This window comes from Sturnus vulgaris, chromosome 7 (assembly GCF_052056855.1).
Source record: "Sturnus vulgaris isolate bStuVul1 chromosome 7, bStuVul1.hap1, whole genome shotgun sequence".
Taxonomy (NCBI): Eukaryota; Metazoa; Chordata; class Aves; order Passeriformes; family Sturnidae; genus Sturnus; species Sturnus vulgaris.
In genome coordinates, this window is record NC_142249.1 from 4,164,946 (window position 1) to 4,185,726 (window position 20,781).

The following is a 20,781-nucleotide window of genomic DNA, read 5'->3' on the forward strand; positions in this document are numbered from 1 at the left end:
TGCCCCCCGCTTTTCCGCAGCCGCCGTCCCGCTCCCTCGCGGGCTGTTCTGTGTTGCCCGTCAGGTACCGCCTGTAACAGCAAACGGCTGGAGCGAGGGGGGAACGGCAGAAAGGGCACGGCGTGCTTCAATGTATTCGCCTGAATTACCGAGAGGAAATAAAGAAATAAAAATAAGCGTATTTTAAAATATTCTAAATAGTTTTATTCTAAAAGAAGTTGTCCGGCATGCTTCCATCTACCCCCGTTTTCGCAGCGACCATTCAACATTTAATTGATTTTTCAGGTGTACGTAGAATTACCCTGTTGAACTGGCACATCTCGCTTCACTCGTATTTTGTTGTTTCACGCAGTACCCAAAACTCCCCGAGTCCTGCGCCCAAACATTCCAGATGATGGGATAGAAAATATTGCAGTATTGGGTCCAAGGAAGCTCGTCCTGTAGGACACAATCCAGTGGGAATTTCCCATCGGCAGTGTATTACTCCATTATTTCTGTTTCCCAGAGAAGCTGTGGCCACCCCTGGATCCATGGAAGTGTCCGAGGCCGGGTTGGACATTGGGGCTTGGAGCAACCTGGGATAGTGGAAAGGAGATTTCCTGTTCAGCTTCCAAGGAGTTTCTTCCCATCCTTGCCTAAGGCAAGCTGAAACATGACATTCCTTATTTGCAGGCAGCCATCCCAGCACACTTCTGGTGGGTTTGATTAATTGGCTCTTGCTAAATTGTTTTTAAAACTTCCAGATTTCCCTTGAAGCAGAAAAAAAAAAAAAAAAGAGAAAATGAACTCGTGTTGTTTAGCCATCTGGATTTACATAAATTCTGGGACCTGATGGGAATTGCTAACCGGAATTTTGAGAAAACTGGAACTTTGTCTCTCTCTCAAATTCTGCATATACGTGGTAGTATACAAACACTGCTCCTTATCTCTTCTACCTTTTTGGAGATACTTGTCACCTACGTTTTCATTTGAAAGGGCCAACCTTACAAAAATTCTTGGCACATTGATCCAACTCTTACAGTTGGTTTGTTTTTTTCCACGTTTTCAACTGGCTCCCAGGAAATGGCCACGTTTCCCTGGAATATGCACCTGAGAACACCTCTGGCATTAAGAACACTGCTTCTGGCTGAAGCCAAAACCCTTTTTGTTTCGTTTGCAGCCTCTTTGGGCTCGTAGGCTGCTGAGGATTCGCAGAGTAGACCTGCCCTCTTTATTCGGGGCCGGCTTGTGCACACGGATGGGTTGGGTGAACGTGTGTATAAATAACCTCCCGAATTATTTTTGAGTGCCGAGGGACCTGTGAGTGGAAGGACTTCAGGGGCAGAAGGTTGCCGAGGCAGGACAATATTTGCTGAGGCAGCAGATCTGCTGCTGGTGATTGGTGCAGGGCATGGCCGTGGCAGCCAGGTGAGTGTCTGCCCTCCCCTGTGCTCCCCATTTCTGCTCCCGCCAGGCAGGGATTTGATCCCAAACCCTTTAGACATGGGTTACAACCAACCCAGACTGCCTTCCCTCCCTGTGCTGCTGGAGCAGTTTGGAAATAGGAAACAAGAGGAGAGAGCTATGTCCTGGAAGTTGCCATGGAGTGTGAGTTCTGCCTTCAGGTTTTGATTGATGCTGTACCTGTGGCTGTGGGTGTGAGTACACGTCTCTATTAATACCCAGTCTAGGCTAACCTGTGCATAATGGCAGAAAATTAAACCTTTGTCGCTGCTCATGGAAAACAGACCTCAGAGACTCACAAGGGAAAGGCTTCTTGCTATATGTTAAATCTAACATAGTGGCTATAGCTGTATATAGTCTGTTTTTACTGTATTTGCAGCTGAAAAACTTACTCAGAAGCCAGTTGAAGCAAAAAATAAAAATCTAAAATAAAAACCAACACCCTGGCAGAGCTAATTCATAAAGATTTAAATAAAAAGCAATTACAGAACTTCCCGCCTACCTCCATCTCATCTTTAGCTGAACTCCTTGTTTGTCAGGAATGATTCCATTTTTTATGTGCTCAAGCAGGAAACAGCCATCACAACACTCCAGCTAATTTCCCTCGCTAGTCACAGGGAGCTGGTGAAAGTAAAAGAGGTGCTTCAGCTTTCTGCTCCAATCCTGCCACTCCACAGCCTTAAAAAAAGGAGGATAGAATTAGGAAGAGAGCCAGCAGGAACCTCCTCTGGAGACTAGACACCAAAGATCTACTCCAAGTGGCAGTGCCACTTGGATTCCTGGAGAAAAGTCAAGCCTAGACACGATTTCTAACCTGGTGATGACTTCCTCGTCTTCCTTCTGATCATTCAGTCTCTGTCACTGACCTGCCTTGGTTTTCCTGCTCCACCTGTCACCCTTCTGTGCTGCATCCTCCATTCCCTGCTTTCCATCTTTCCTACAGGACACTGATTTACTCCTCACTTTCCACTTAACTTAGAGCACAGCTCTGATGGGACAGGGAATGTTAAATTTACACTTCCCCTCCTCTGTTTTCCTCCAGCATAACTTTTATTGTGGAGTTTTGTTCTGTTGTTATTGGTTTGTTTTTCTTTAAATCTTGGTGAGTTTTGCTTCAGCTGGAGCTCCTCATTCTCTCCTTGCCTCACTGCTCGCTCTGAGCCAAGGTGGTTCTCCTCCACTTCTGATCCCCCCACGCCCGTGTTTGGCTGCAGGAGCTGATTCCCAGCTTGACTACACACCCAACACTTCATAAAGTCTGCAGCACTCCGGGCCTGAAGGGCTGAAATCCTGAAGCAGCAAGAGCTAGACTCTCAGAAACAAGTTATTGCTGTTGCTTTGGGCAAAATCAAGTCCCTGTCCCCCACCTGGGGGGGAAAAGGAGCAAATGAAGTTCAAAGTGGAGGTCACAATGTAAAGTTTGCTTTCTTCTCCATGCTTACACTTAATTTTTGCTGACTGGATTCTTACAACAGTCATTTTACAATGACTGAGTACAATACACTTTTAAAATAAAACTGCTTGCTGAAGTTTGTTTTCAATATTTTTCTGGATTTCTATAAACTTCCTATTTTTTTAGCAGCTATGCTCTCAACTATGATATGGAATGCTCTGACTTGGAAAGAAGGAATCCACAAGGATCATCATTCCTACTGCAGAGAGAAAAATTATTCTATGGCCATTACAAACCACAAGTTCTTACAGTGTCATCATCCCTCCAAATTAAACTGAAGAATTGAGAGTATGAAAGAAATCTCTTTTCCCCCTCAACTGTTTTTTTTTATTCAGTCAATTTTAGTAGCACGCTGAGGCTTAAATTTAGATAATGAGCAGAAATAAGTCTAAACTGAATGTGAAATCTTGAAGTTGAGGCTAGAATAACTCTTGGATACACTTAGTTTATCAGCGCTCTTTTTCTGATTCTTAATATTAAAAATACGGTAAATGGATATCAATTTTTTATATGTGTTTTCATCCGTGGCAGCTGCTGGGAGAAGAATGTGGGGTGTGTCTTTCTGTAGTGAGAAGCTTCAAGGAAATAATTGATCCATTTTTCTATTCTGTCTCTTTCAACCAGGCAAAAAAAAAAAAAAAAAAGACATTGTCCAGGGTGAAAAACAAAATCTAAATAAATGTAAGGGAGATATGACCAAAAAAAAAAAAAAAAGAAAGAAAGAAGGAAAGAAAGAAAAAAAGAAAAAAAATTGCAGCCTGGCCCCTGGGTGTTGGTTTTACATGAAGATTCTGACTTGCAGCTGAATGATGAGTAGGATATTTTTCTACTGAAATATTGATAGTAGATTACACTAAACCACAAACTATCTCCAGAAAGCCCATCATTTCTAATCCTAATGGTGTTTTCTTTCCCTTGGCTGACTACTACATTCATGAGATGATGGCTTTATTCTATCTGGGGGAAAAACTTTTTACCATACAGCTAAATTAACTTGTCAAAAGACTTCAAACTTCGGAAGCTTTTACAGCTCGATTCAAAGCTATTATTCAGAATTGAATGAGAAGGCTGTGGACTGTAAAAGCTGGCAAAAAAAAATAAAATAAAAATTTCAGCAGCATTCAGGAGCTGAATGGAGCGCTCACTTCTTGTTCAGGTTGTGTGTGTTTCATTGAGCTGTCTCGGAAAGAGCTGGATTTTTGTATTTTAAGGCAAAATGCTTCTTTCTGCTGCTCTGGAAGCTGTGACCCGGTCCGTGCTCTTTCACACACACTTGGTTATATTTAGTTTGTGCCAACCTAAATAAGTGTCAACCAGCTCTCCAGAAATGTGGGGAGCACAAAAGAGAACGGCCAGCAGCTAAATTGAGGCAGAACGAGAACACAATTAGACTTATTTTTATCCTTTTTTTTTTTTTAAATCAGATCACAGACTATCTTACAGTCAGCTACAGCTTTCTCATGCAAATAAAAATGCCTGGCTTCAGGAGCAGCAACTTTTTAGATTTTGCAGACGAGGAGCAGCTGGCAGAGCTCCTGCTTGGAGTCTTTCCTGTCGCAGATCCAATCTACTCAGGGACAAATCTGGAATAAAAAGCCAAGCCAACAATGGCAGCCCCCGGAAGGGAACCTAGGGCTCTCTGGGAGCACGTGCAAACATGTTCAGGATGTGGCAGGATGGGCTCCTGCACCATGGCCAGCACAGGGACCGAGCTTTTTTAGAGCTTGGCAGTCCACAAGCCATTTAATTGCTGCCTTCATAATAAGGCACCTAGAGGATCTCACGGTTTTAAGCAGGTGAGACTAAAGTAGCACTGATAGATGATGTGTGGGGACAAAATTGCATGCACTTAAATTCCTGGTTTTTCCCTCCTCTGTTTTGCTGCTCTAAGGGTTGTTTAATCTCATTCATGTGGGTCACAGCATTTCCTGAATACCAATATCTATTAAAAGGCACCTGTGCTTTGCATTAGGCAAAACCTCAGTCGACCCATTTTCCCTTTCCTATGGCAAAACCAAAACTGCAGCCAGTTTTGGATTGGAATCCACTAGAAAGTACTAAAATACCTCAAATTTTCTCTATCTGCTTATCAAGGAGCAAGGATTTTTTTTCCCTAATGCATGCTCCTTACATGTGCTATCTTAAAAACTCGTGTTCCTTACAAGCACCTTCACCGAGCTCTTAAAAAGCATCAGAGCAGAGCAAGATGTGCCAGCAGAAGTGTCTGGAATAGCAACAGTGGCATCGAAATCATGAGAGGAATGTCTGAAAAGTCTGAAGGGTTATACTCAGACCCTGCTAAACAGATGGGTGGGACTCTGGAATCCAGTCCTCACTTGCAGATAGGTTGCTTGATAGAAATGCAAGAAATGAGTGCTGCCCATTAATGATGATAATTAAGTTCAGAATGTATGAGGATGAGAGGTCAGAGGAGTCAAAAACCTCTGCAGTCCTAGAAATATCTGTGTGACTATAAAACATGGGCTGAAAGGAGAGCTGCTTCCCTCTTCCAGGATTGCTAGGCAAGATCAGGCATGTAAAAGACCAGAAGGTCCCTCTAGCTTTCTTCCACAAGGAAAAAAGAAAGGAGAAAAGGCAGACTTCCCATTCTGCAAAAGAGCAGATCACAGAACCCCCGTGGTGTCCTGGACTGGATCCAAGGACAGCACTGAATACGACAGGCTGGAAACTCAAATGGAAGAGCTGTTTTTAAAAAAAGCTGCAAGGCCATGGAGACCAGAGCTGGAAGGTGAGGAGCTGCTACACGGATCAATAACAGCCACACTGCAGAGTGAGGGCTGAGTATCCCTCCTTTTGGGAAAAGGAAGGGTTTCCATAGGCTCCTGCAGAGGTGATGCTGCAATGGGATGTGTGTACAGCGTGGCAGTGGGATTGGTTTAGGATGCACACACTGTGATCCGAGGAGATGAGGCATGTGGGCCTCGATTCATCCTTATTAGGAGCTGCTCCTCAGGTGGCCTGTTGTTATCCTTGAGTTATCAGCAGAGCCTTTGTCTTGTATCAGAACAAGGGCAGGACGTGTTCTGCTCATACACAGGGACCAAGGAGCAGACATCATGTGGTGGCAAGTGTGGTGGTCCAGAACTGGGATGTGCTTGTGTGTAACTGAGGAGGACACAGAAGGTGTTGGGGCTTTTTTTCCCCTGCTTCTCTGGTCAAGGAGATCACAGAATCCCAGAACGGTTTGGCTTGGAAAGGACCTTAAAGCCCATCCCATCCCATCCCATCCCATCCCATCCCATCCCATCCCATCCCATCCCATCCCATCCCATCCCATCCCACTTCTGCCACTGCAGGGACACCTTCCATATCCCAGACTGCTCTTAGCCCCAGTGTCCAACCTGGCCTTGGATGATTCCAGGGATCCAGGGGCAGCCACAGCTTCTCTGGGCACCCTGTGCTAGGGCCTGCCCACTCTCACAGGGAGGAATTCCTTCCTCATGTCTAATCAAAATCTATCCTACTTCAGTGGGCAGCCATTCCCCCTTGTCCTGGCACTGCAGGCCCTTGTCCTAAGTTCTTGTCCCGCTCTCCTGAACCCTCTTTTGGTGAAAATGGGCTCTAAGCTCTTTCCAGAGCCTTCTCCCTTCTCCCCAGGGTGAACACTCCTGGCCTGTCTCCACAGGAGAGAACACTTTTTATCACCTTGCTTTGGGCAAAGCCAGACAGCTCTTTCAGGGGAGATTACTTGTTAAATTATCCACAGTACTGCAGATGCTCTGCTCTTTATTTTGGTCATATATTTCAAAGAACAGTTTCTCCAGGAAACATTGCAACAGCTGTGGCTGATAAAACTCCTGGGTGCCATCATTATCCTTTTTCCTGATAGAGACTGTCACAGATTTACCATCAAGTTTTGGCTTGGAGGCTGGTGCTCTACAGCCAGACAAAAATAAAATGGAGCTGGATAGCCTTAACATGACAAAAGAAGAATTCCCGAGGTTGGAAAACTCATGGAACTGCAATTACCAGACCAAAGGAAGGAGCTGTGTCCAACACAGGTACAAGAATGCAGTTTGGATGTGACAGGGATCTGCAGTGATACATTCTCCCGTGCTTGGCCATAGGAATCTTGCCTCAAGACTGAGGATTTTGGAAGGTGGACTCCTGTGCTATCATGAAATAAGAAAATCTCTGAAGATCTCTTACTTATTTTCAAGCTGAGTTCCCAGAGCATCCAACATTTTGGAGTGCCTCAGTTACTGACTGTCTACAAATCCGTCTCTGAAATCATACCCTAAAAAACCTCTCCTGAGGTTTCTCCTCGTACAGAAACTGAAGTCAGGTCTGGAAACCTCTTCAAAGGCATCCTCAGTCTTTAACATGCAACTGTACCGAGTGTGAGGTCACACCTTTGGCAGGATACATACCTGCAGCTCCTGGAATGATGGAATCATGAAGGTTGGAGAGGAGCTCCAGGATTATGGAGTCCAACCCTAAACCCAGCACCATCAAGCCCACTGCTAACCCACAAGTGCCACACCTGCATGTCATTTTAACCCTTCCTGGGACAATGATCCCACCACCTCCTTACACGTCTGAGAGGCAGCTTACCCCTGGAAATTGACTTTCCAAGCTGGGAATCCTCTCCCATCCAAGATGCAAAGCCAACAGCCCTGGGTTGGATTTCCTCTGCTGCCACCTGCCTCACCAGCAGCCCTCAAGGCTTCATCCCAAAACTGTAGGGCTATAGATGGAGTCAGAGGGCTCTGTGTGCTGGGGCAGGTGGTGAGGATGCCAGGTGAAGTGCTGGCTTGGGGATGCACAAACCTGAGCACCGAGGGCTTTGCAGCTTCCCCTGGCTGCCAGTCTGGATGGGACTCAGAGCAGCAGGGAAATGATCCCTGCTCCCCAGGCATCTCGTCTCCCGTGGGTTTTAATGAGCCAGCAGGCCAGCTCCTCTTACAGAACAGCAGCCTTACAGTTGGGTTTAAAGAAGCATTTTTGCTCTTCTGGACTTGAGCCCAAAATTCTGCTTGGAGTAACTCACATTCACGTCAGCAGAACTACCCCAGCCAAATAGAAAGTTGGGTTTTTTTGTTTTGGTTTTTTTTCCTTCCCCGTTAATTAAACTGTTATTCTCTCAAATCAAATATAAGCATTCTCCTCATTCCAAGCTAAGAAAGATCACAGGTGAATGCTGCCAGTGAAATTAAAAACTGGCTTGAGACAGCTTTGCTTTTAGCAGAAAGTATCTTTTTTTTTTTTTTTATTCCTCTTCACCAAGCCAACTGTTAGAACTTAAGTGGGGCAGGTTTTTAGGCTATCAAGTGCAAAAGATGTTTTCTGTCTGCATTCCATCTTCAGAAGAGATAAACCAAGCCTCGAGAAATAAGGATGATGCAGCTCCTGGTGTCATGGAGGGGTGACCATGCCCAAAACATCCCCGTTTTCCACAGCTGCTCCCTTTGTTCCCAGGGTCACCACGAGCTTTGCTGGCAGAAACAAACCCTCCCTGTCACTGCTGAGCTGCTTTGCTCACGCCAGGTACTGGCATTTCCAATGCTGCTCGTGCCCAGGAAGTCCCAACACCAGAAGGGCAGCACTTACACCCAGCCCAGCTGCCTTGAGGTCACAAAAGAACCATTTAGGTTGTAAAAGCCATTCGGGATCACTGAGTCCAGCTGTCAAACCAGCACCACCACCACGTTCTCCACTAAAACACATCCAAACAGCTGCTGAACCACTGCCCTGAGCAGCCTTTGCCAACTCTTTGCAAGCCTTCCCATGAAAAAATATCCCCTTATATACAGTCTAAACCTCCCCTGGCACAGCCTGAGGCCGTTCCCACTTGTCCTGTCTCTGGTAACCTGATTCCCACCTTACTGCTCCCTCCTGTCAGGTATTGGTAGAACCCTCAGCTCCTGCCAGCGCTTAGAACACCTCTTGTTACAACCCTTAGCAATTCATTTCCATCCTGCCTGGGTGTTTTGCAGAGAAACCCTGGAGAGTGACAGAAAACAACAGTTAAAAGAATAGAATGGAATTACCCATCTCCTGCTCATTAACTGACTTCAGATGGTACCAGCTTGCTGGTGTTTTTTCTGCCTCTCTGGCAGGGAAGGTTTTATTTGCTTAGTAAAGTTTTCACATGCAATATGTTGTTGCTGTTTTGTTTTGTTTCTGAAATCCCTTACCTATATATTTATTACAGACAGATATTATAGCCTGGCAGTAAAGAAACACTGCAAAGTGCTAGTTAACTTCTCAGAGCTGCCTGAATAATTCCATAAATATGAGGGGACTGAAATGACAACAATAAAGGGATCTGTACTTTGAACAATAAATATGAACTGGAGCTCTGCTTTGGATTTGAGGCATGCTGCAGCTAATAGGTATTCAGCTTGTGTGGGCCACTGACATTTAAATAAACACATGTGCAGTCCAAGGGGGTTGGCTGCAGAGCCTCTTGTCAATTGAATCCAGCCCTGGGAACACTCAGAGAGTGGTTCAGGATTGCAGGAATTCCACACTGGGCTCTAGCTCTCGGTGGGATCTCTCCTGAAACCATAAGATGTCCTCCATGGGGTGGGGGGGAAGGAGGGGGGACACAATGGGAATGAGGAGAGGGGGGGTGGAATCCACCCCAAAATATGTGGCTTCAAAGAAATGCTGAAAATATTTATAAGAAAAATGCCTGGCGGGCTGCCCGTGGCAGACTGAAGGAGAACTCAACTCCTCAAGCTGAGATAGCCAAGCAACCTTAACAGCATTCCTACACTGCCTTGGGAAAAAAAAAAATCACCTCTAAACAGGGCCATTTTATTTGACTTTGCAGAGCCAGGCCAGAGCGTACTCTGAAAACCCATTCCTGATGGGAGAGGAGCAGGCTCCCAGGCTGCAGAGCAGGAAGGATCCTGAGACAACACCTCTGTGCAGCTCCTGCAGCCTGCAAAGCCAGCTTTGGTTACAGGAGCTCAGCTGCTCTGCAGAGGTAGCCCTAAAAATCAAAAATTATTTGGCAGCATCAGGCACAGAGAGGGACAGGGGTACATGGTGCTCACCCTCAGCACCTCATATCAAAAACTGAAAGGCCATAAAATGTCTCTTGTTTTGTGTGATTCTCATAAACCTTAAGCATTTACAGTCAAATATTCTCCCTCAGTATTGCAGAAAGCATAATTTCACATCCAGCCATCACCTTTCACATCACCAGGGCAGATGAAGAATGACCCAGGAAAAAGGAGACATCAGTTCTGGGACTGCCTCAGAATGAGGGAAGCAGCCAGTTTAAAAAATAAAATTAAAAAAGAAAATCCAAAGAGGAATTAACAGAGCTACTTATCACTGAGTTCAACACTAAGCAAAGCAGTGGAGGCTGTGTAACAACATTACAGATAATTAGAAAACTAGGATGGAAGGAAACCATTCTTTTGGTAGCTGGAATCGTGGCTCCTGGGGAATCCTTTGTGGCCATCAATGCATGCAGAATAGGGGCAATTTACTTGGTACCATGCACTCTGGTTCCTCAAAAGCTCCCTCACCAGGGGCACCTTGGAAATTAATCTTCCCTGGGATTAGAAGAAAGGTTCTCCAATAAATTCCGAACTGGTAGGAAACAGGAAGAGACAGGAATAAAATGGTTATTATTCACAGCAGAGGGAATCCCAGTGGAATCCCCAAGCAATTTGGGCTATGGCATGTGTTGTTCTCAGAGCCTAAAGGATCTGGAAAAGAGGTATTTGGAGCAATTTGCAGAAGATAAAGAAAAAAAAAATGATTTAAAGTAGCAGAAATTAGTGAGAATTAGAAAAAAACTTCAAAGGACTGTGGGACACAGCAATAAAAGAGAGCCCCAGGTGCAGTAACACAAAACCAGGCTGAGCTCACCAGAGCCTTTCCCTTTGTAATTGCCACTCAGCAAAGAAAGAATCCAAAGGAGCCCTCAGTTCACTCCCAAACAGTGAGCAGAGGAATGGACAGCACAAGGAATTCATAGAATTATGGAATGGTTTGGGCCAGAAGGGACCCTTAAATCATCCAGTCTCATCCCTGCCATGGCAGGGACACCTTCCACTGTCCCAGGCTGCTCCAAGCCCCAATGTCCAGCCTGGCCTTGGACACTTCCAGGGATCCAGGGGCAGCCACAGCTTCTCTGGGCACCCTGTGTCCTCCCAGGGAACAATTTCTTCCCAATATCCCATCCATCCCTGCCCTCTGGCAGTGGGAAGCCATTCCCTTGTCCTGGCATTCCAGGCCCTTGGGAATCAGGAGGTGTGTGGTGGTGGTGGCTCCTTCTCCCAATATCACAGCACTTCCACTGCACATTACTGAGATGATGGAGATTAAAAACCCAAATAAGGCCCTTTCCCTGTGCAAATTTGCATTTTGCTTCCATATATACTTGTGGAAGCCAGAAAAGTGAGCACTCTCCAAAGGCAGTGAGAACAGTGGAAGGCAAACCAAACAAAAACATCTAGAAAACAGAAATAGAGGGGGAAGGCCCAGTTAAAAGAAAAGCTGTGACGCTGCAGAGTGGTGGGAGCAGGCATAACGCCTGGTTTTATTCCATTAAATGTCCTCTTTCCTCAAGCATCCCTTCCAGGGCAGTGTCAGGGAGCAGAGCCTGGGGGGCTGCCCTCAGCCAGCTGCTCCCGTTTTCCCAGATTAACTCTGGATCCGGCCCTAATCGGGGCAGAAAGGGAAACTTTGACAGGAAGCTGGCAGACAATGTCCAGCATGCATCCCTAATGCAGCCAGGGCTTCCAAAACAGCTCCTCCAAACAGAGCTCCCAAAAACTCCCTGCTGGCAAGAGGGTTTAACTTGGATGTAATTTCCAAGGCATGCTGCTGGGGTAGGGAAAAGGAGTCTTTGGACAAAGAGGATTTTTTTGTTTTCCCCACAACTGGAGTACAATCAGGGGGAGAGCCTTGTGTGTTAAAGTGCTCTGGGAAAGAGTTTAGACAGATAAAACAAACAATAGGGTCACTGGAATCAATTATTTCTCATTAACAAAGTCATTTCTCCTTGTAAAGGAAATTAACGATGAAATTATTGGACTCGAAAGCAGTCATCCTAAGCTTGGCCCTTCTTCCCAAATTTTGCATTTGAAAAGGAAGGGCACATGGAATAACAGGGACACAGCCCTGGAGAACCAGCATCATTCCTTTAAAGGGAGGTACTGCCTCACCAAACCGTGGTGGTTCCGGGAGGGAGCAGACACCTGGATCAGCTGTTCTGGTCTTCCTGGGCCTCCCAGAACATTTCCAGTCTTTTTCACTGGAGGCTCTGGGGTGCCCTGGGATCAGAGGTTAGCTCCTTGCCTAAAAAAAAAAACCTTTCTGGAGCATCACAGCTCCCTGGAGCGAGATCAGATTCTCCCCACTAGAGTACAACATTTGGATTATTTTCTTTCCATGCTCTACCATGCAACCCAATTTCTCCGTTTATCTGCAGTGGCCAGAGAGCTGGAATTATCTCAGCTAGGGGAACACTTCCCTCAAGAACAGAAGAGAGCCAAATGCTCCCAGATCATTCCAGCCCTGTGAGGAGCTGCTCTAATACCTGCAGTATATTTTGGTGATGTACTGCTGTGCCTTGGGTTCTGTTTAAAGAGCTGACTCGTGTTGGGGAGCGTTATGTAGATTTGTTTGCACTCAGCTGAGTTATTGCCAGCCAGGAGGCTCTGCTGGGAATCCCAGGACGGTATTTCATTGTGATGGGAAGGTGATACCATCACACCAACACCAAAAGCAGCCCCTTTTCCTCTGATGGGATGATTGCTGTTATCAGGGAGCCCTGTGATCCCTGCCCACAGGAGGAGGTGCTGTGCTGTGCACACCACAGGAGCCAAGAAATTAAAAATAAGGCTGTCCATCCTTGAGAGAACCACTCCTTTCTATCCTCAACAAGATAGCAAATCAAATTTAATTCAAGTCAGGATTCCCTCACAGAGTGGCTGCAACTGACTGCCTGTGGGAATTCAGGAAATTTTGCTGGAAGGGAGAAAGGCTTGAGAATTTGGGGACAAGGAGTCAAATCAATCCCTTGTATGGGATTGAGATCAAACCAAGGAGCTGAAAGACTAACTTGGCAGGCTGAGAGAGCTGGGGGTGTTCACCTGGAGAGGAGAAGGATCCAGGTAGAGCTCCTTCTAGATCCTAAAGGGGCTCCAGGAGAGCTGGAGAGGGGCTGGGGACAAGGGATGGAGGGACAGGACACAGGGAATGGCTTCCCACTGCCAGAGGGCAGGGATGGATGGGATATTGGGAAGGAATTCTTGGCTGGGGGCTGTTGAGGTTCTGTCACAGGGTGCCCAGAGAAGCTGTGGCTGCCCCTGGATCCCTGGGAGTGCCCAAGGCCAGGTTGGAAAATAATCCCCTGAGATTATTATCCCCTCAGAGCTGCAGCAATCACAGTTGTTAGAGGAGCTCCAAGGCAGAGAAACCTCTTTAGAAGCTGAAAGCTGCAGAGCAGCACTCACAGTTAATTTATTTCCAGATTTTTTTTTTTTAAGAGGGATTCTCCTGTGATCAGTTATTCCTTGGCAGCTCCCTGCTTTCCATAGCAAACCAGGCTCCTTCAGCAGTCCTAGCTGAGAAACAGCCTGTCCCTGGCAAGTTACTTACAGGAAGGGGCTGGGGGCTGCTGGACCCCTTCCTCAGGCAGCCAGCACGGGAATCTTGGCCACAGAGACTGGAAAGAGCAGAGGAATAAATCAGGGAACATGAGAGCACTCAGCAGAGCTGTTTAACTTGTAGCCACCAGCCCTGAGTGGTTTTTACCAGAGCTTCTAGCCACAAAAACTTGTGACCTCAAAAAAAAAAAAAAAATCATTTCTAGATCGCCCCAACAGCAGAAAATACACTCAATCTGTATGGACCTCGATGTACCTGGACTTCCCTCTTAAGGATGAGGAGATGAACTTGCTAAGATTTTATTTACTGCTGAGAACTCCCTCCCCAGAAAGATTAATTAAAACTACAGCGAGATATACTGCTGTCTAAAAATATTGGGGAGGGGAAATCAGATTTCACATTAGCATTTTGGTTTTAGCAGTTCAGCAGTGAATCCATAGATTGTTCAAACCAGCAGCAATTGATTCTTTTATTGCCAGCTACCTGCTGAGAGCTGCCTGTGTTGATGTTTCACTGACAGTAGAACACTTCCTACCCTGTTATTACCTGAAACCACTTGGAAAAATAACATATCCAGGAGGCTGCCATGAAGCCATCCTGGAGACAGGAGCTGCCATCGTTGATGCTGACATTTCAGGGTGTATTTAGGACACCACGTGGGGTTAAACCATCTGTAATGGTTTAAAACAAGCTCAGTCAATCAGATCACTTGAAACCTCGGAGCCTTCCAGCAGGTAATGGTGTTTTTTTGTAACAAGGTGGTAGAAATGTGGTCTTTGTGGATACCCAGATCACACTGGGACTGTTCCCTCCTCTCTGCCCAGCAAGCAGCCAGGAGAAGAAAAGTAGGGAGAAAATAGGTGGGCATCCAGGAAAACCTCCTTGGGTTCCTTGGAGCCAAACTGAGCCCACAAAACATTTCCATATCAGCACAAGAGGGCTCCCACCCCGTCAGAATTACCATTTACCTGCAGAGTTCTTCACAAGGTGATTGAGCAGAGGTTGTCTCCACAGATCCCTGGAGACATTCCTGTCCCGGATGGATCCTCAGGATGCCCCTCTCTCCAGGAGCACACCAGTTCTAGCTGCAAAAACACGCAGTGTTAGCTTAATGGTTGGACTCAGTCCCAGGAGCATTTTCCAAGCCTAACGATTACGTGCTTCTACAAAGAGTGGCCTGTGAAGTTTCTGCTCCTCTTTTCCACACCTATAAATTCTGTGGGCGAAAGGACCAGGAAAAGAGAGCAGCAGAGAGAGCCGAGCTCCCCAGCACCACAGAATTCCCACGAAAGCTCTTGCTGCAAAAGGATGTGAGCACCAAGAAGACACAGGACTGGCTACAAGCAGGAGAAGGATGGAAAAGTAGGATTTTCCAAAGGGAATGGGGTGAGAAGGGATGCTGTTGCCAGGATTAAACACCTGAAGCAGCCAACATGGTAAGAACAGTCTGGAGTGCATTGCAGGGATACTGGGCTCTACCAGGCCCCTGGTGGGAAGGGGGCACTGAGGCAGAAACACTCGAGGTTAATCTTGAAGATGCAACAATTCCTTTGAAAACATTTGCTTTGGGGTAGAATTCCTGCAAATGGACATCTCTTGGGTCACCTGCCCATGATCCAGGGCTGATGGAGAATGATCCCACCACCCCTCCTTAGGCCCAGATCCCTGTGACCTCGAGCAGAGGAGCAAGGACTGATGTCTTTCCAAGGGAAGAGCTGCCCTGTTGAGCAGTGGATTGCATGATCCGAAGCAGAAGCAAAAGATGTCCTGCCCTCTCATCCCGCTCCAGACCCAGAACTCTGTAAGACATCAGCTCCCAGCACCACAGAGAACAGATCGAGGTCACACAGGAAAACAATGCACATGCAGGAAGGCAGGAGCAGGGCAGAAAAAGAATTTAAAAACAAAAAGGAAATGAAAAACGGGGGAAAAAAAATAAACAACAAACTAACCATGTGGCAGTGGTTAATTGTTCAGTGTTTCAGCTACTTTCCCCTCAGAAAAGAGGAATTCCTGGGGCTGGAGAGTACTCCAAGGAGTGGAAGGAGGCTGTGATCCTCTCAGTGCTGTGGGAAGCCTCTGGAGCCCAGTGTCTTATTCCAGCTCAGCCCTTTCAAGGCATGGAGGGTCCCAGGTGGGTCCCTGTCCCCTGTCCTGTTTTTGGGGGCTGCTTTCAGGCAGGCAGGATATGCACAAATCCTGGAGTTCAGCATTCCCTGCCTCCTGTCCCCCTGGTCAGTGGGACCATCACCTGCACCCTGTCCAGCCTAAGCACATCCACATTTCATGGCAGGATCCTACACTTCCACCCTCAAGGGCCCCACAACTGGCATGTCATTGAGGGAATGGAGGAATCCCCCAGTCTGGGATATGCTGTTGAGGACCACTACAGCCCAAAAGATGAGTTCTTGAGCTCAGCATCTTAAACTGGAACCACCAGGGGCCAACCGGAAACCTCTTTCCCATCCTTCCAGCATCTGCAAGAAGTGGAGAAGAACCACAAGCCACCTGGACCAGTCCAGCATGGCTTGCAGTCCGAGCCTGGTGGCATGAGGGACACCAAATCCACACCTGCAGCAGCCCCACGAGCCAGACAACCTACGAGGGCATGGGGATGCTTTGGTGGCTATAGAGAAAACAGCTCTGAAAACTGCATGCCCAGAGCAGCTTTCCCTCTTTCCTCCACCCCCTTCTTGCTGGGGATGGCAGAGCTGGGTTTATTCATCCCCTCTCCATTGATGGGCATGCGTCACCGGCTGCACGGGTGTAGGAGGTGCAAGCGTGCCTCAGTCAAATCCCAACCTTCCAGCTTAACAACACCTCAGGGGGCACGGAGAAAAACAGCAGGGGAAATAAATAATCCGTCCATACAAACCGAAAAGGAAGGGGAGGAGAAAAAAACAAAAAAACAAACCCCACCCCAAAACCTCCGCAGCAGGAGGTGAAGAAAAAAACAACGCCTGGAAAAAAACCACGTCAATAAATAATTGAATCTCATTTTCTTTGGCATGAAGCAGATAAATCTCAGAACGGTTTGGACTGGGAGGGATCTGAAAGCTCATCCTATTTCACCCTCTGCCATGGGCAGGGACACCTTCCATTATCTCAGGGTGCTCCAATCCCCATCCAGCCTGGCCTTGGACACTGCCAGGGAGGGGGCAACATGTGCCAGGGCCTCACACCCTCACAGGGCAGGATTTCTTCCTAAAGAAAGAGAATTATTATGGATGGATGGTTGATGGTGAGGATGCCAGAGCAGGGATACTGAGCAGAGCACAGGAAGAGGGGATTGGGCTGCAGCAGTCCTGGGGGAAGGTCAGTGGCACCACACTCCACATGCATGCCACACAGAAACACACACCAGTGGAACCAGCCATTGACCTTGTGATGAACATCCCAAAAATGCCAAAAAGTGGTTTGCTCTGCGGGAGCAGGAATACTGGGAGAAGAGGACAGCAGACATTTCCCATGGGATAGGGAGAGGATGCTGGCTCCCCTATAGACAGGATTCCTTTAGAGCAGGATAATGGTGACCATCCCTTGACAAGGAGCTTTTATACCTGAGTGGCCTCAAGAGGAGCAGCAGAGCCTGGACAGACCCACACCCCCAGCTGGGGAGCCAGGAGCACTGCCAGGAGCCCGTTCATCCCATGGGGATGAACTTCCCCAGAATGTGGGGATATTCACAAAAAGCTGTGCTTTGAGAACAGCACTCGGCAGGGAGCCACAGACCTGGTGGAGGTCATAAACCCCTCCATAGCAAGACTCTGCTGGCTTCGACTGGATGGCTACAGGATGGCCACAACCTGGCCTCATGGCTTGCTGTCCCTGCTGGAACTGGGATGCCGTGGGCTCCAAAGCAGAGCAGCAGCCCAGCCTGGGCAGCAGGCAGAGCCTGAGGCTGGCTCTGGGCTCCCAGGGTGCTGCCAGCCCTCCCGTAGCCATCCACGTGCTGCTGGGTGCTGGCTCCCGTGCCACGAGGCGCCCGTGCCGCGCAGCCCACGCTCCGGCAGGCAGATGATGTTTTTCTGAATGCATCCCCATCCATAATGAGACATTACTCACAAGCTGCGGGAGAAAATGGAATAATAGCATCTCTTGGCGTTAGTCATGCTTCAAATGCGTACCTTTCAGAGCAGGAGGGGATTTGATAGGATAATCTTCCAAGAGACACGTAGGAAGCTTTCATTGAGGGACACGGCCCGATTGGCAAATTACAGCTTGCTGCTCCTCGTGCTGCTGCACTGAATGGTGCTGTCAGGGGGGGCCAAACGTGGGGCAGGGGGGCCCAACATGCCCTGCAGGGTGGTTTGGGACAAGACAACAGGATTTGGGAGTTTTGCCAGCTCCAGGTGCCACAATTCTTTGAGCTCTCAGTGCCAGGCCATGCCTGACCATGGTCACACAAGGGCTTTTTCTTCCCTTTGCCCTGCTCTCCTACTCCAGCATCCTCGGTAGATGTGCTCCCTACCCAAACAAACCCCATGTGGCTGGAAGGGAACACGGGCTGCTGAGGAAGAACAAACTCGTTTTGCAGATGTGGAACCAGGCCCCAAACCTCTCTGCGAGTGAGGAATGCTGCAGCCTCCCGCAGGCTCCGCACTCGAGATGCCTTACCAGAAGGGGCCGGGAGTGCTGCAGCCAAGCTGGTTAGGCTGGGAGAAGGCAGATTTACCCCCAAACCACGTCTTTTTGGATGACAAAAAGCAGGAACCCGCTTGCTGGCAAAGCCCAGCATCCAGAGATCTGCCCTTCAGGGAGCCCAGCGAGACAAACTGGCTCAGCACCAGCTCTGTTCGGGAAAATTCATCCCAGGATCTCAGCCCTGTGATGAGCAACTCATCCATCCCTCGTTTCTTTACCCATGCTTGAGGCACACTGAAGACTGCAATCTTCCCTGTGTGCTTGAGGAGACGGAGAGGAAATTTGGTTCCCAGTCAGAGGCTCTTAACCAATTCGAGTGTGAGAGAGGAGCGATTTCGCACAGCGGTGCGGGGACATTCCTGCCCCCTCCTGCCAGCCCCGGAGAGGCTCCTGTGAGGGATGAACAAAACCACAGCAGAGTAGCTGGGCTGAGCCCAAAGTCCTGCTCCAGGGAAGAGCCCCTCACCCTTCCTAGGGGGATTTGTCTTCAGTGGCTGCCAGTGCCAGGGCAGCACGGTGGGGCCACTCAGGCACTCCCACCCTTCAGCTGGAGATACGAAGGCTCCAGCTCTGACAGAAAACACAGGCAGCCTCCAGGAAAGCAAAAACTAACCCCTTGCCCTTCCCCAGGGGCTTCTTGTATTAAAAAAACCAAACCAACAAAACCACCGAAAAAAGACAAAATACGGTAGAGAAAAGCAAAAAGGGAAGGGAAAGAGTCACATAAGGATGTTGTAGTTCTCCCAGTGAGGACCAGTTCCTCAGTCACAGGTAAGATGTGAGCAAGCCTGCACACCTGTGGGGCAGGGGATAAGGTTTGGGGGCTTCCCAAAGCCGGCCTGTCTTCACATGGTGGACCCATAAAAAGAGAGGGTGCACAACTCAGGTTCCTTCTGAACCTCCAGTGGTGCCTCAAATCACCCCAATGAAGCAAAAATCTCCATTTTCCTATGGCAGTGCTATACCTGCTACAACACCAGTGCAAAGAATTTGGAACAGCAAAACCCAAAATACTCCTTCTCCTTTTCTTTTGCATCCAGATAGCGAATTAATTGGGAACGGCAGCAGCTAATTGATGCCACAGAGAATTTACCAGCAGCACTGATGACCCCTGCACACCTCCCTGGTCTCTGCAGGCACATCAGGCCCTGGCACTTGCTGCAGGAAGCAGGTGGGAGAACAACAAGTTCCCCTTTAAACTAAATCAGGGTGAAAGCAAAGAATGAAAAGAGTACACTGCACGTTTCCGAGCATGAGACTCCTATACAAATGGTCCCAGCAATGTTTAAACCATTTCGGCTCCTTCCTTATGCTGTTTCTAAGTTTGAAGAATGCCTGCTGGGGATGATTAATATTCCTCCTCCTACACTTACCCGTTACTCCTGACAGCAAAAATTAAAACAGGAGCTTCTCTTCATTCAACCCCGGCCCACAGGAACGCGGTTACATGGGGAGAAGCTGCTAATAGAAAAGGGGGAAGGTTTGTAAATCTGCTGCATTCAAAGGCGGGAGGGAGAGAGGTGTGGCTCTCATTCAGCATCCCCGATGGAGGAAAGTTCCCTCACCTCCTCCCGGCGGCATGCTCACACGACTTTTGGGGGGAAGCAGCAGCAGGCGGCAGCTCGGTCCAGGTCCCTGGCACGTCGGGGATGCCCGCGGGATCTCTGCAGCCCGGCTCACACCAGTTGCTATGGGCACTGCAGCCTAGGAGCAGCCCACGAGGCAGGGAGCAGAGAGGAGCCATCCCAGAGCCTTCCAAATGCAGCTCCTGGCTGTGCTGCACGTTCCTCCCTCAGCTCTGCTCCTCTCACCAGTGCCTTCTGTCACCTCCAGCCACCTCTCACCAGTGACAAAAGCCTTCTCCTTAAGCCGAGCCCTGCTGGCAGGTGTGTTAGGGCAGTGCCCGGCAGCAGGAGAGGGGATGGATCGGTATGGATGACGGATTGATCCCTGGGCAGGAGGCAGGGCAGACAGAGCTGGCTGTTTTCCCCGTGATCCGGGAGCAGCTTGGGCTGGAAGGGGTCTTTGAAGCTCCCCCAGTGACAGAAGGCTGAGCTGGACTGCCGGGCTGCACCTCAGTGCCACGGGAGCAGCTTTGCCACCGAGGATCTGCTCTCAGGGAAGACTTGTTCTGCATCTGAGGTGGCCTTGACCTGTCCCTACATCAAGACCTTCATGGGCTCCACCTCAAACTCATTCAAAGCCCATCAAAGACTCTTCAAGGTTGTCCAGTATCCTAAAATTGAATGTTACAGGTACCCCCTGCCATGCTCAGGAGGGTTTGTGCTCATCATATGCAGGCAGGGACCCAAGCCAAAGCCCTCAGCTCCCTATAAAAATGGTTCCCCATCAATTTGGCCCATTTATGTTTTGGGCAGGAATAGTAGTTTGCCTTTCCTTTGTCCTCCTTGCATGAATGGCTGGGGAAGTAAATTTTTGCCCCGTGCTTCACCAAATGGCTTGGCTACAGCAGATCTCCAAATACCAGAGGGCACAGCTATCTCTGAGTCTGAAAATCTTCGAAGGACATCGTGCAAGAGACACTTACACAACCCTAATGAGCCAGATATGTCCTCAAGAAAAATAAAAAAAATTACAAGAAGCCATGTTAATTGCAGCCCATTCTCTTCAATTAGCTTCCC

At 48.2% G+C, this 20,781-nt stretch overlaps 1 long non-coding RNA gene across 1 annotated transcript; it reads right to left on the reverse strand.

Moving 5' to 3' along the window:
• Window positions 1–185: 185 nt before the first annotated feature.
• On the reverse strand, window positions 186–19,604 carry LOC148223102 (uncharacterized). Its single transcript, XR_015804738.1, has 4 exons — window positions 19,513–19,604; window positions 14,464–14,580; window positions 1,946–2,121; window positions 186–749 (listed from the first exon to the last, which is right to left on the reverse strand). It is a non-coding gene; the product is annotated as an uncharacterized LOC148223102 (long non-coding RNA).
• Between the last annotated feature and the right edge of the window lie 1,177 nt (window positions 19,605–20,781).